The sequence below is a fragment of the Perca fluviatilis genome, chromosome 5, assembly GCF_010015445.1.
Source record: "Perca fluviatilis chromosome 5, GENO_Pfluv_1.0, whole genome shotgun sequence".
NCBI lineage: Eukaryota > Metazoa > Chordata > Actinopteri > Perciformes > Percidae > Perca > Perca fluviatilis.
Genome location: NC_053116.1, coordinates 41788926 through 41804781, shown reverse-complemented (window position 1 = coordinate 41804781; position 15856 = coordinate 41788926). Strand labels below are relative to the sequence as shown.

Genomic DNA, 15856 nt, shown 5'->3' with positions numbered 1-15856 from the left:
GTAAATTAATGTTTGTCTTGTTGAGATGATTTATGTTTGATGATATTAATGATGTCTTTTCTTTATTCTCTCTCTCTCTGTCCTTCCTCCCCTCCATCTCTCCTTTGTTCTCGGGTCAACCCTCCTCCTCCCCTTCACACACACACACTCACACACACACACCTCACACACACACACACCCACACACACACACACACACACACCACACACACACACACACACACACACACACACACACACACACACACACACACACACACACACTCTCTCTCTCTCTCTTTTCTCTCTCTCTCTCTCTCTCTGTCTCCAGAGGGTTGTAGTTGTGTGTTTGTGTGTGTGCCTGGTGGGTTGGCGCTGCATCCGACATTGAGAGATGTGTGTGTCACAGCGTCAGTGGATGGGTTTCAGGGCACCGTGCCGCCCCGCCCTCCCCCTCCTCCTCCTCCTCGCTCTGTCCTTGCTGTTGTCCATGCCGCCGCTGGCTCAGGCTGCCATCAGCATCCCCAAAGACTGTGAGTAATCCTAACCCTAACCCATACCCATACCTGTCTCTCTCGCTCTTCACAAAGAAATGCAATGTGATAAACAAAATCCTCAATGTCGACACATTTAACAATATCTGTGAAAGTGCAGCACTGCAATCAGTATGTATTCTAGTATTTATTATTTATTTATTACTCAGCAGCACGTTGACTGCTGCTGTATGAAGATCCTCGTAGGGTCGTAAGGTCGGGGGCGGATGTTTGACTCATGTCCTGGAGAAGTTAAGGAGAAAACACAAGACTTTCACCCAGGAAACAGGTGTTCATGTCCTGAAGAAGGTAAGGAGAAAACACAAGACTTTCACCCAGGAAACAGGTGTTCATGTCCTGAAGAAGGTAAGGAGAAAACACAAGACTTTCACCCAGGAAACAGGTGTTCGTCTCCTGGAAGAAGTTAAGGAGAAAACACAAGACTTTCACCCAGGAAACAGGTGTTCATGTCCTGAAGAAGATAAGGAGAAAACACAAGACTTTCACCCAGGAAACAGGTGTTTGTGTCCTGAAGAAGATAAGGAGAAAACACAAGACTTTCACCCAGGAAACAGGTGTTCATGTCCTGAAGAAGATAAGGAGAAAACACAAGACTTTCACCCAGGAAACAGGTGTTTGTGTCCTGAAGAAGATAAGGAGAAAACACAAGACTTTCACCCAGGAAACAGGTGTTCATGTCCTGAAGAAGTTAAGGAGAAAACACAAGACTTTCACCCAGGAAACAGGTGTTCATGTCCTGAAGAAGATAAGGAGAAAACACAAGACTTTCACCCAGGAAACAGGTGTTTGTGTCCTGAAGAAGATAAGGAGAAAACACAAGACTTTCACCCACCTCCTGCTCCTGATGGTGCCTATAGCTAGGCTCAAGCTCAGACGGGATCGAGCGTTTGCCGTTGCAGCTCCAAAACGTTGGAACGGACTGCCTCTGCACATTAGACAGGCCTCCTCTCTGTCTAATTTTAAAACTCTTCTTAAAACCTACCTCTTTTCTTTGGCTTTTAACACCAGGTAGAGTGTTGATGTTATTTGCATATTTGCATATTTTAATTGATGTTTACTTATTTAATTCAATTTAAATTGTTTTTTATTGCATTTATTTTATAGTGGGTACCTCTGCTTTTATTGTGTTATCTATTTACTTTGTTTTATCTTTTGTGCAGCACTTTGGAAACCTTGTGTTTGTTAAAATTGTGCTATACAAATAAAGTGGATTGGATTGGATTGGATAGGAAACAGGTGTTCATGTCATGAAGAACAATCTTTTTTCTTTATGAATTTGATTATGAAAAACAATTTGGTGTGCTATCCAAATCTATTAAATCAAATCAGGACAGATCAGATCAGGTTACCTCAGGACACTTTACAGATAGAGAAGGTCTAGACCCGCTAAATAATTTACAGAGAGTGTTCAAGTGTCTGCAAGGTCATCTTCATTCCGCGCTGAAATTAATGAAAACAGGAAGTACTTGTTAGTGATGCATCTTTTCTTCTTCTTGTCTAGTTCATCTGTCCGTTTGCTCCGGTCTTTGTTTGAAAACCTGAAATGTTGCACGTGGAGAATCGTAATATTTGAACAGATTTACCTAAGTGCAAACACAAACACATTTCCCCAGACAATCAGGTTTAGAGAGAACTGTGGTCTTGGCGGTTAAGGTCAAAGGTCACCAGATAAGCTGGGACGTCCCAGAGGAGGAGTCGAGTTCAGATCAACCTTCAGATCGACCTTCAGATCTGAAGAGGCAGAGAGAGGAGAGGGGGGAGGGAGAGAGAGAGAGAGGGAGGGAGGGAGGGAGGGATGGAGGGAGGGGGAGGGATGGAGAGAGGGAAGGAGGGAGGAAGGTAGGGAGAGGGAGGGGGGGAAGATGTAAATGGATCGATGAGACGCAGCCCATTCTGTGTCCGGAAACAGAGAGAGGAAAGAGAATCCCTTTAGATGATACAATTATATTTCAAATACTGTCTATACTCACTTGTGTAGTGCATATATTTCGTCCGACCGGCTTGTTTTCTCACTAACTGATGGCAGTAGAGTGGTACTTATTGGAGAAAAAAACACGTATCTATTACATTTGTATAGTTTGTGTTTCGCCGTTTCAATAATAACCACTTTAACAAGTTTCAAACCGTTTGGAGAGCTGCATTCTGGGACTCGCAGTGCTGACTTTGGACAAACTACATCAGTGTAAACGCACTGTGTACTCAGAATAAAGTACGAAGAAGATAATGTAACGTATTTAAGCTCCTTGATCACAGAATCAACCTCTGGATGTGATCACATGACCAAAGTATATGGATGAATGTACCTCAAAGTATATGAATGTACCTCAAAGTATATGCATGAATGTACCTCAAAGTATATGGATGAATGTACCTCAAAGTATATGGATGAATGTACCTCAAAGTATATGGATGAATGTACCTCAAAGTATATGGATGAATGTACCTCAAAGTATATGGATGAATGTACCTCAAAGTATATGGATGAATGTACCTCAAAGTATATGGATGTACCTCAAAGTATATGGATGAATGTACCTCTTGTGTGTTTTACATTTCTAACATGTGTGTGTTTCTAACGTGTGTGTGTGTGTGTGTGTGTGTGTGTGTGTGTGTGTTTTAACCTGTTTCCTCTCAGTCTCTTTCCCTGCTTTTGATTGGACGAACAGACAAAGTGCGGAACAGTAAGTAACTCTCCTTGTTGTGTCATGTTCACCGGACCTTTTGACTGAATTCAACAACATGGTTAAGGAGGCTAGGAGATCTTACTTTTCTAACCTTATTTCTTCCAGTAAACATAACCCTAAAGTCCTTCTAGAAACCATCAACAACATTGTCAATCCTGCTCCTCCTGAAGTGCTGTGTGTGTTTTTAAATCAGGACTGCAGTGACTTTCTCTTTTCTTCGGAAATAAAATGAGTGATGGCGTAATCCTCTCTACTACTCCATATTCGGTTCACTCGATCCGGCCTCCAATCTTGAACTGTCTTGGTCCGATCTCGCTAGAAGAACTCACTGATCTGGTCAGCAGTATGAAATCTTCCTCGAGCCCAGTAGATATTACACCAACTTCCTTGTTTAACAATGTTCTTGGGTCTGTGAGTACTTGGGTTCTCTCTATACTCAACAGCTCTCTGCAATCTGGTTGTGTCCCTTAGTATTTAAAACATGCAGTTGTTCAGCAATTACTAAACAAAACCAACCTGGATACATCAATGCCTGGACATTATAGGCCCATTTCCAAGATGCCTTTGATTTCCAAAATTTTAGAAAAAATTGTTGCTAAACAGCTCACTGCTGTCTGGAATACACACAACATTTTAGACAAATTTCAATCTGGCTTCGTCAGAAACAATCAACAGAAACCGCTCTTCTTAGAGTGTCCAACGATTTATTAATGTCCTCTGACGTGGGTCAATGCTTGGTTTTGGTGCTGCTGGATGTAAGCACAACATTTTGCTTGAAAGACTGAAGCACTGGATTGGTATCTCAGGGAGCGCCATGGATTGGTCCACCTATTATCTTTCAGATAGAAGTTTTTCTGTGTCACTTGGTCCCTATTGTGCAGAAACTGCTGCCCTTTCCTGTGGGGTGCCTCAGGGTTCTGTGTTAGGTCCGATTTTATTTGCATTGTATATGCTTCCCCTGGGATATATAGTTAGCCAATTTGGAGATATCTGTTATCACTTCTATGCAGATGACATCCGGCTGTATGTCTCTTTTAACCCGGAAGAGACTGACAAAGTGTTGGAATAGCTTAAATGTTTGACTTCCATCGTCCCTCAGGTCTTCTAACCAGGGACTAGACCTGTTTATATCTCGGACCTGCTCCATCTATACACTACTAACAGGTCCCTCAGGTTTTCTAACCAGGGACTAGACCTGTTTATATCTGAGACCTGCTCCATCCGTACACTAGTAACAGGTCTCTCAAGTCTTCGAACCAGGGACTAGACCTGTTTATATCTCAGACCTGCTCCATCTATACACAACTATCAGGTCTTCTAACCAGGGACTACTGGTGGTCCCACGCACTCACTTAAAAACAAAAGGTGACCGTTCCTTTGAAGCGGTGGCTCCGATGCTGTGGAACGCCCTTCCTACTGTCTTACGTTCTGCAGTCTCTGTTGAAGCTTTTAAAAAGCAGCTGAAGACACATTTGTTTAAATTCACTTCTGACTCATGTTTGTAACTTTGGGTTTTAGGTTTTAATATTTTAAAGGATTTTCATTGGTCTTTCAATTATTTTTTCCTTGCTTATTTTCTGTTGGATCTTACTGTATTTTTACCAATGTGTATCATGTGAGTTTGTGACTTTGTCTGTAAAAGGCTCCATATCAAATTAACTTATTATATTATGACGATGAACCAGTGTCTGACGGCAGAATCACAATCTCCTGTTGTATCGCTGTCTGTCTACAAACAAATCACCAATATGTGTGTCTGTGTGTGTCTGTGCATGTGTGTGTGTCTGTGTGTGTGTGTCTGTGTGTGTGTGTGTGTTTGTGTGTGTGTGTGTCTGTGTGTGTGTCTTTGTGTGTGTGTGTGTGTGTATGTGTGTGTGTGTCTGGGTGTGTGTCTGTGTGTGTGTGTGTGTGTGTGTGTTCAGTCCCGCAGCCTCCGGTCCTGACACAGAAGCCGGTATCACTCACCGCCTTTTCCACAGAAGACATCAACCTGCCCTGTGAGGCCTCTGGGAACCCCACGCCCACGTATGTACACCTGAGAGAGTCTTTCTGTGTTTCTGTGTTTCTGTGTGTGTTTCTATTTGTGTTTTTCTGTGTATGTGTGTCTCGCCTTTCTGTTGGCATAGCGATGAATGTTCTTTTGATAAAATCATCTCTCTTGTTTCCTTCCCTCCCTGCCTCTTCTCTTCTGTCCTCTCTGACTTACTCCCTGACTTCCTCTTCTCTCTAATTTAAACCTCACTTTCATTATTTTAAATTGTATGTGTTTACTACGTTGGCATCTTTGTCCTCTTTGTAACAGACATTTATGTTTGATCCTGCGGAGAATCCTCTCTCTCTCTCTGACTGTTAATGTGTCTTTGAATCTCTTTCTCCTCTGCTGTGTAGTTTCCGCTGGGTGAAGGATGGCGAGGCGTTCGGCTCGGAGCGTACAGGGTCCGGGACGCTGCGAGCCGAAGACGAGGTTCCTCTCAGCTCGTATGAAGGCTTGTACCGCTGCTACGCCTCCAACAGCCTGGGCACCGCCGTGACGCAGAGCATCCGGGTCATCGTGGAGGGTGAGACACCACAGATGCATTCTGGGAGAGGAGAATAAAACACTTTGTTGTCTGTATTTCTTTAAACCAATCCCAATGGTCTTGGGCAGCGCTAAGCTCCATACGCAGCGACGGTGGCTCTGATAAATAGTCTCAGGAAGGACCTGGTTCTGGTGTAACATTTGCACCCCGCAAAAGAAAACTCCTCATCCAATATTAAATGAAGTTAACTGTTAACACGATCCAGTAACGTGAGCTATTTAAATGTAAATGAGCTGATACATGGTTAAACCTCATTGGCTCTTACTAGTTTATCTCCGTGTGGACTTTGTCCACAGCAACCCCACCAATCAGTCCCAAAACCTGCCCACTTAGGGCCCTATTTTAAGGATCTGAAACGCAAGTATCAAATGTGAAACGCAAGTAGCATTGTGGGCGGATCTCGGGCGCTGTTGCTATGATACCGGCGGGATAAATTACTCTTGTGCCCGTCGCAAATCTTAAATGAGTTGGTCTGAAGTAGCTAGGTGTGGTTTGGGCGTAACGTGCAATAAACCAATCAGAGCGTCATCTCACATTCCCTTTAAGAGCAGGCGCTCTTGTTCCGTGGCGGATTGCTATTATAACGGCGAATTTGCCTGGCGCACGCCAGCGGGAGCTGTCGGTCCGGATGAAGTAAATAAATGCCGTCTTGGCGGGTGCGGCGTGTGCTGCTTGCCTCTCGGGCGCATCTCCTCAAGTCTGGAGAGGATTGCTGCAGCCATGGAGCGTGGGCCTCCAAACGCACCACCTGCTCCTGTTGTGCCCCTTCCTCCTCCCCCCACTCCATCTCCGTCCACCCGCTCCACCAGGAGCACATCGCGCATTGCCACTCTAATATTTCCTTATTTATGTCATCAACAAATCCATGATTCATGGAAATGTGTAAAACACAACAAGCCACAAAGAATGCTGGGACTTTTTGAGGACTGTACTGTAAAGTGCCTCCTGATCTAGCCAAACACCTGAAGCACATTTTCAGTAATATTTACCCTTGTTGTGCACAAACTATATTATGGCCAAGCATGTGCCCCTAAAATAGCATCTGAATAACACGCTACTGACTTTAGACTAGCACCACTGACTTTAGACTAGCACCACTGACTTTACAACACAGTCTCACTCCCTACTCGTCAAATGTATGATGCATGGTCAAGGACCCTGGCGTCAAGTTTCAACTAAATAGGGGTACCCTTGATGTTATTTTTCGACGAGGGGGTCCGTCAGATAGACATTCATGTTATTCCCTCACCGTCGGATATCGACGAAAGAAAAAACGCGCGGCCCTTAACTCGAAATCTGTGACAGTTATTATTGGTATTTTTAGCCCAATAAATACTGTTTTAATCAACATTATTCACGAGATATTATCATGGTTTATATGTATTTTTTAATGTTATTATTTTTCGTCTATTTCGCCAGGGAAGCTGGGTTGCTTTTTTGTTGATTTATATTTTTTAAACTATAATGCTACATCTATCAACATTTATTTAGATGTTATCATGGTATTAATTTCTTTATTTTAATAATATTATTTTGGTCTTATTACCGGTGAAATATTACAGTATATGCTGTAATACAGAACATTACGATATGACCCGAGCTGGACGCATTCAAAGCCGATGTCCCCCAATGCAATGCGGCCGTTCATTTCAAAGAATCGGGCAGCGATCAGCTGGTCTTTAACGCCAGGATCACTTCAATATACATATACACAGTCAGTGGTCAGTATCACTTCAATATACATATACACAGTCAGTGGTCAGTATCACTTCAATATACATATATACAGTCAGTGGTCAGTATCACTTCAATATACATATATACAGTCAGTGATCAGTATCACTTCAATATACATATATACAGTCAGTGGTCAGTATCACTTCAATATACATATATACAGTCAGTGGTCAGTATTACTTCAATATACATATATACAGTCAGTGGTCAGTATACATATATATACCAGTCAGTAATACTTCAATATACATATATACAGTCAGTGGTCAGTATCACTTCAATATACATATATACAGTCAGTGGTCAGTATCACTTCAATATACATATATACAGTCAGTGGTCAGTATCACTTCAATATACATATATACAGTCAGTGGTCAGTATCGCTTCAATATACATATATACAGTCAGTGGTCAGTATCACTTCAATATACATATATACAGTCAGTGGTCAGTATCGCTTCAATATACATATATACAGTCAGTGGTCAGTATCACTTCAATATACATATATACAGTCAGTGGTCAGTATCACTTCAATATACATATATACAGTGGTCAGTATCACTTCAATATACATATATACAGTGGTCAGTATCACTTCAATATCCATATATACAGTCAGTGGTTGTGTCACCAGCAACAACACGATGCTCAGTTTTGTTCCAGTAAGTTATGAACCATAATAACGCGTTTAAACGAATCCGCGGAAAACTCCGGAAGTGACGAGGTAACCGCCCCGCCAGCGGATACCGAAGATACAAATATATAATATTCGTAATATTGATGTTTTTTCTAACGTTGTATTTGAGGAGTTAAACAATAAAGACAGCAATAATAATAAAATACAGTTTCATGTATTTGTCTCATAACTTGTGCTCGGCCGGGCGCGGGCGGGCGCCTCAATCTGAAATGGAATCGCCATCTCACGGCGGACAGACAGAAAGAGGAGCCCGACGAGTCCCCCCCACCCCCGGGAAGAACTACAAGTGCTCAAGCTTTGTAACAGCTTCTGTGGCGTTTCTTATGGGAGTTGTAGTTTTAAAGTATATTGGTATATTTCTCATAAGTAGAAGTTGGCAGTGTATAATTTTGGATACACCCTGGGGTTTTTTGCGAGGGAGAACACACTGGTGTCATCAGATTTTAAAAATCGAATCGTTAAATAGGTGAAAATAGCTTATTACCATATTTGACAGTGCTTACAGTAGGTACAATTTGGTGACCATAGCTACATGATAGCTGATGTCCAGAGTTCTATAACAGCTGGTCTTATGTGTGTAGCACCTTCTGTTGCTAAATGACAGGCCTTCATACATGTACTGGGTTCAAGGTTCAGAGGTCAATATTTCAAAGCAGGAGTAATGTATCCTCTCCAGACTGACATATGTTACTCTCCAGGTTGAGACCTTTCCAACTATGTGTTTGCTATAGTCCTACGACAACGTTTTAATTTTTACACATCATGAAGACCACTTAGCAGGAGATACTTTATTGTCCAGAGGGATATTTGCCTTGAGTTCAAATGCTTCACAAATAACACTTGACATATTGTTTTATCATACAGCTGACATACTTACAATAAAAAACAACATGAACAAAGTGATATAGGCTAGACTGAAGCACATCACACAGCAACAATCTATTGCTCATCTTTCACAAACAGTGACAAGAGCAACACAACCATGCTTCATATCATGAAGCTATTGCACACCCTCAATGTCAAGTAACATTACTTAAAGTTTTAATTGAGGAAGGTCCATATTAGGCCTATATCATCATCAACGTTTTTATAGTTTAGAAATGTTAAGTTCACCCATATCTTCTGCCAGAGGATAAGAGCTAATACTTGGCATGGAGAATAAAGATAGAGCAGACCATATTCTGTGTGCTTGCCTGGAGAGACTGGTTTCTATTCCTCTCCACAACCTTCATGACAGTCATATTAATATGCTCTGTAATGCAGCCTTGTATAACATAAACCATCTGATTCATCGTGGGTGTCTGCTCTAAATGATTACACACACTTTCAACACGGGCCTTCCAGCCAAAGGTGTTGTCCATATGAACACCATTGGGCCTATAGGAGCAGAGCCGATGGATTGGTTCATCATTTATGACCTCTGATATCCTCTGACCCAGCTCTATCTCGAGAGTTATCTCAACTGTTCTGTGAAGGGGGTGTCAGCTTTTCTTAGACATGAGTAGTGGGGGCACCAAGGAAAAAAGGTTGGGAACCACAGCTCTGACCCATGTCATGACCCTTTTCTCAGCTTGTGAAATGGTTGAATGAATGTGAGTATGGTTTTGTCTTTGTGCAGTAGGGCTGAGGTAGAAGTGTGCCAAAAATGCCAAAACACATGTTGTATATGTATACATACCCAAACAAAGCTTTATACATCTTACTCTGTGAACAAAAACCTCGGTAACAATCTGCTTATCCTTTTAATTTCCTGAAAATGCTTCCTAAAACTCCCTTCTTAATTTTGAAAAGCTAGTCTCAGTAAAGGCTACAAAGGTTAGGATGGCTACAAGCTGTAACCACGGTGATTGATATGAGGATCATCTTCTGAATATAATAATTAATATGTTAGGCCTACCATAAATTGATATTTCAAAAAAGTAATTTATTTAAAACAACTAATAATGCAGTGTGATTTTAAATCAAACTAAGTTCCACACATAAATATACTCATGTTTTTCCCCTTTAGTCTTTGCTATTAATATTCATCATCTGCAAAATTAGAAAATTGCGTTTTTAAATAACTATGCATGGAAAATAAAATAAAAAATGCTTCTCTTTGTATATAGTTTATTGTTTTTCACAACAGTACAATTCAAAACAAATGGAAATTAGTCAAACAAGCCATTAGGCTGTATTTCTAAACACTCCACTGTAGGTTTTTTATACACTATAAGGCAAATCAAAGTGCTAAATATAAAACACAGTTTTTTCATTATTAGTATTTTATTGTGTAAATTCTCACGTACAACGTGGAACATTCTTTCACAGACGAGGTGTGGAATTCCACGTCACTTCCGCGGATTCGTTTAAACGTAGACAAATACATGAAACTGTATTTTATTATTATAACTATCTTTATTGTTTAACTCCTCAAATACAACATTAGAAAAAAACATTAATATTACGAATATTATATATTTGTATCTTTGTATCCGCTGAGCGGGACGTACTACGTCACTTCCGGAGTTTTCCGCGGATTCGTTTAAACGTTATTATGGTTCATAACTTACTGGAACAAAACTGAGCAACGTGTTGTTGCTGGTGACACAATCACTGACTGTATATATGTATATTGAAGCGATACTGACCACTGACTGTATATATGGATATTGAAGTGATACTGACCACTGACTGTATATATGTATATTGAAGTGATACTGACCACTGACTGTATATATGTATATTGAAGTGATACTGACCACTGACTGTATATATGTATATTGAAGTGATACTGACCACTGACTGTATATATGTATATTGAAGTGATACTTACCACTGACTGTGTATATGTATATTGAAGTGATACTGACTGTATATATGTATATTGAAGTGATACTGACCACTGACTGTATATATGTATATTGAAGTGATACTTACCACTGACTGTGTATATGTATATTGAAGTGATACTGACCACTGACTGTATATCTGTATATTGAAGTGATACTTACCACTGACTGTGTATATGTATATTGAAGTGATACTGACCACTGACTGTATATATGTATATTGAAGTGATACTGACCACTGACTGTATATATGTATATTGAAGTGATACTGACTGTATATATGTATATTGAAGTGATACTGACCACTGACTGTATATATGTATATTGAAGTGATACTGACCACTGACTGTATATATGTATATTGAAGCGATCCTGGCGTTAAAGACCCGCTGATCGCTGCCCGATTCTTTGAAATGAACGGCCGCATTGCATTGGAGGATATCGGCTTTGAATGCGTCCTGCTAGGATCATATCGTAATGTTCTGTAGCCTATTAGGCTACAGCATATACTGTAATATTTTACCGTTAATAAGACCGAAATAATATTATTAAAATAAAGAAATGAATACCATGATAACATCTAAATAAATGTTGATAGATGTAGCGTTATAGTTTAAAAAATATAAATCAACAAAAAAGCAACCCAGCTTCCCTGGCCGAAATAGACCGAAATAATAACATTAAAATAAATACATAAAAACCATGATAATATCTCGTGAATAATGTTGATTAAAACAGTGGTTATTGGGCCAAAATACCAATAATAACTGTCACAGATTTCGAGTTAAGGGGCGGGTGGGCGGTTTTTTCTTTCGTCGGTATTTGACGGTGAGGGAATAACATGAATGTTTATCTGACGGACCCTCGTAAAAAATAAAAATTAGTACCCTGTGCTAAGACTAGTTGCACTGACTTTACATCTACTGCACCACTGACTTTAGACTAGCACCACTGACTTTACACTAGCACCACTGACTTTAGACTAGCACTGACTTTAGACTAGTACCACTGACTTTAGACTAGTACCACTGACTTTAGACTAGTACCACTGACTTTACACTAGCATCACTGACTTTAGACTAGCACTGACTTTAGACTAGTACCACTGACTTTAGACTAGTACCACTGACTTTAGACTAGCACCACTGACTTTAGACTAGTACCACTGACTTTACACTAGCATCACTGACTTTAGACTAGCACTGACTTTAGACTAGTACCACTGACTTTAGACTAGTACCACTGACTTTACACTAGCATCACTGACTTTAGACTAGCACTGACTTTAGACTAGCACTGACTTTAGACTAGTACCACTGACTTTACACTAGCACCACTGACTTTAGACTAGCACTGACTTTAGACTAGCACCACTGACTTTAGACTAGCACTGACTTTAGACTAGCACCACTGACTTTAGACTAGCACTGACTTTAGACTAGCACCACTGACTTTAGACTAGCACTGACTTTAGACTAGCACCACTGACTTTAGACTAGCACTGACTTTAGACTAGCACCACTGACTTTAGACTAGCACCACTGACTTTAGACTAGCACCACTGACTTTAGACTAACACCACTGACTTTAAACTAACACCACTGACTTTAGACTAACACCACTGACTTTAGACTAGCAACACTGACTTTAGACTAGCACCACTGACTTTAGACTAGCGCCACTGACTTTAGACTAGTACCACTGACTTTAGACTAGTACCACTGACTTTAAACTAACACCACTGACTTTAGACTAGCACCACTGACTTTAGACTAGCAACACTGACTTTAGACTAGCACCACTGACTTTAGACTAGCGCCACTGACTTTAGACTAGTACCACTGACTTTAGACTAGTACCACTGACTTTAGACTAGCGCCACTGACTTTAGACTAGTACCACTGACTTTAGACTAACACCACTGACTTTAAACTAACACCACTGACTTTAGACTAGCACCACTGACTTTAGACTAGCAACACTGACTTTAGACTAGCACCACTGACTTTAGACTAGCGCCACTGACTTTAGACTAGTACCACTGACTTTAGACTAGTACCACTGACTTTAGACTAGCAACACTGACTTTAGACTAGCACCACTGACTTTAAACTAGGTTTTTCCTGGTCAGTGGCGGGATTGTTTTCTGAAACTGCAAAATAGCATCATATAACGTTTGCGCTGGAACACGCCTCCTCTTTTCGCTGAACCGCCCCCGGGAGCGCAAATACATTCCCTAATTTGCCGACATGCGTCTGTGGAGGGACAAGTCCGCTGTGCGTCGGGTGCAAAATAGGAACGATACATGCGTCGGTGTACAAAGGCAATTGCGTGAGTGCAAGATACGACCCTAATTCTGCACTTTATGTAGCATTTTGTATTCTGTATTCTTGTACTGTATTGAATGTGAAACTATTTGTTGTCTTACACGCCTACACTTTTCTTGGCCAGGTCGCCGTTGCAAATGAGAACCTGTTCTCAACGGCCTACCTGGTTAAATCAAGGTTAAATGAAAAATATATATATATATCTATCTTACATATTTCTAGAGCACATTAAACTTCAGATGACAAAAAGTGCTGCACAAACAGGAACGAAAACACAAGAAGAACATCCCAACGACAACAACACGCTGCCGTTCACAAACAGAAATATAGACGTGACCAAGAACAGACTCAGAGATGGAGGGAGCAGTCTGATATCTAACGGCAGCTGGTTCCTCAGTTAAAGGCTTTTAGTTTGGAGTCGTGATCGGGGACATACAGCAGAGATTAGTCCGCAGATTTAAGGCACTTCGGGCCAGAGTGCCGCTGAATAAGATCCGTAATTTGCCTGACCATTTTATGTCCCCTTTGCTTTTTTATTTTTTTTTTTTACTACTTTTTTAGCCAGGAAGGTCCCATTGAGAGACAAGACGGCAGCAGAAACACTTTCATATAAAAACATGTTCACATGTTTGATTACAAAACATGTAAAAACAACCCAAGGGAAATAGTAAAAGCATGCAAAGCAAACACATTCCAACACATGCTTCCTTCAGGGAAGATTGTCAAAGACCTTTAAAGGTGTTCAAAGAAGGGAGTTCTGCAGTTTTCTCTCTGCATGCAGAGAGAAAACTGTTCCACAAAGCTCTGAGCACACAACTGGGGACGTTTTAAAGAATCCCATTGCAGATCTATAGCTGCTGGCATGAAAGGATGATACAAAAACATTGTACATGTTTTCCGCTGATACAGAGAGGATCAATCCTCCTTCACAGTTTCATTTTGATTTACTCACTACAACTTAACAGGAACGATAGCAACATGGGTAAAATGTCCCCCGGAGTGAGAACTATCTCTGACTCTCGACAGGTGGACATGAAGACCCATCCAATGATTATCCAATAATGATGTAGAATAACATGTAGTGCGTCTCTGATTTCACTCCCCTCCCATTCTGAGTGATCCTAGCTTTGTGTGTGAGAGTTACACCCTCCTCCCTTCTGCAGTTATTAAGACATTTCCTCAGATCAATAGTGTTCAACAGCAGCTGTGGAGCAATAAATACTGCACGGAATGAAACCAAACCGAGAGAGAGTAAAAAAACTGTAGTCAGTGATGAGCTCTGACTCACTGCAGACTTACTGAGACATTTACTGAACAAAACTGTTGGAGAAAAAGCTGCAAATGCAGCAGAGATCATACTGTTGTGTTTAAAAAGAGCCGAGGGAAATCCTCAATGTCTGACTTTACTGAATCAACAGAACAGATTCGGTTCCATGCTGCTGATGATTCATGTTGAAGCATATAACATTAACTGATAATCCTCTACATGTTAAAGTATATAAAGTTTGAATCTGCTGCATGTAGAAGTGTATAAAGTTAAAATCTTCTGCTTTGTGTTTTTGTGTTCCAGCTCAGCCAGTTCTTCCTAAACAACAGAAAGTTCATAAGAGCGGTAAGGAGGAAAAAGAGTGATGGCTCGTCCAACAACCCCCCAGAGAGCTCCACCCTCCAAACATCCACTGGATGGACAAGTGTGAGTTGGCTTTTATTCCCACTTCCTGTCTTCTGGCCAGTTTGGCTCACATCTAAAGACAATCTGTCATAATAGCTGAGTTTTTAGTCTCCGACTAGAAGATTTAACTACCAAGATTTCAAACTTAGAATAATATCAAACAGGTTTGATTTAGTCTCAGCATCCAGATGTGAAAACACTGACTGGGACTGAGTAGACGACAATGGAGACGACAACAGAGACGACGATGGAGACGATGGAGACGACGGGAGCACCACTAGCGACTCTAGCAAGACCATCAGGACTTCATTCCTAGACTGGACATTAGTCTGAGAAGGAGGAATCGTTTGGAGAGTTGTTTGATGGAAGGTCTCTTCCATCCGAACAGCGTTGTAGGATGTTATTGCCTCCATCCTTTTTTGTTCATGGAGAGACCTGTTAGAGAGACTTGTTGGAGAGACTTGTTGGAGAGATGTGCATGGCTGTGCTGCATTGCAGAACATTTCCACTCAGACTAATGAATGCAGAGCTGTCAGCTAACGTGTCTGAGTGTTAAAGTATAAAAAAGTATAAAAAAGGTTGAATGTTTTTGAATGTTGTCGATGTTTAAGTCACCCTGCAGTGCAAGAAAAGAAGCTCTTCTTTTTTCTTTTTCTCTTTCCCTTCTGCCCACACTGCAGCTTTAACACTGATAAAGTTCCTGACGGATAAATTAAGTTAATTGAATTACCCTGAAGTCTCTGTGTCTTTATCTCTGTGTTATCCTTTGTTTTAGTAACTGATATGATGT

The 15856-nt window shown here is 40.8% G+C and overlaps 1 pseudogene; it reads left to right on the top strand.

The window, feature by feature from the left end:
- Positions 1-360: 360 nt before the first annotated feature.
- Positions 361-15856, top strand: part of LOC120558308 — a 41287-nt pseudogene continuing 25791 nt past the window's right edge.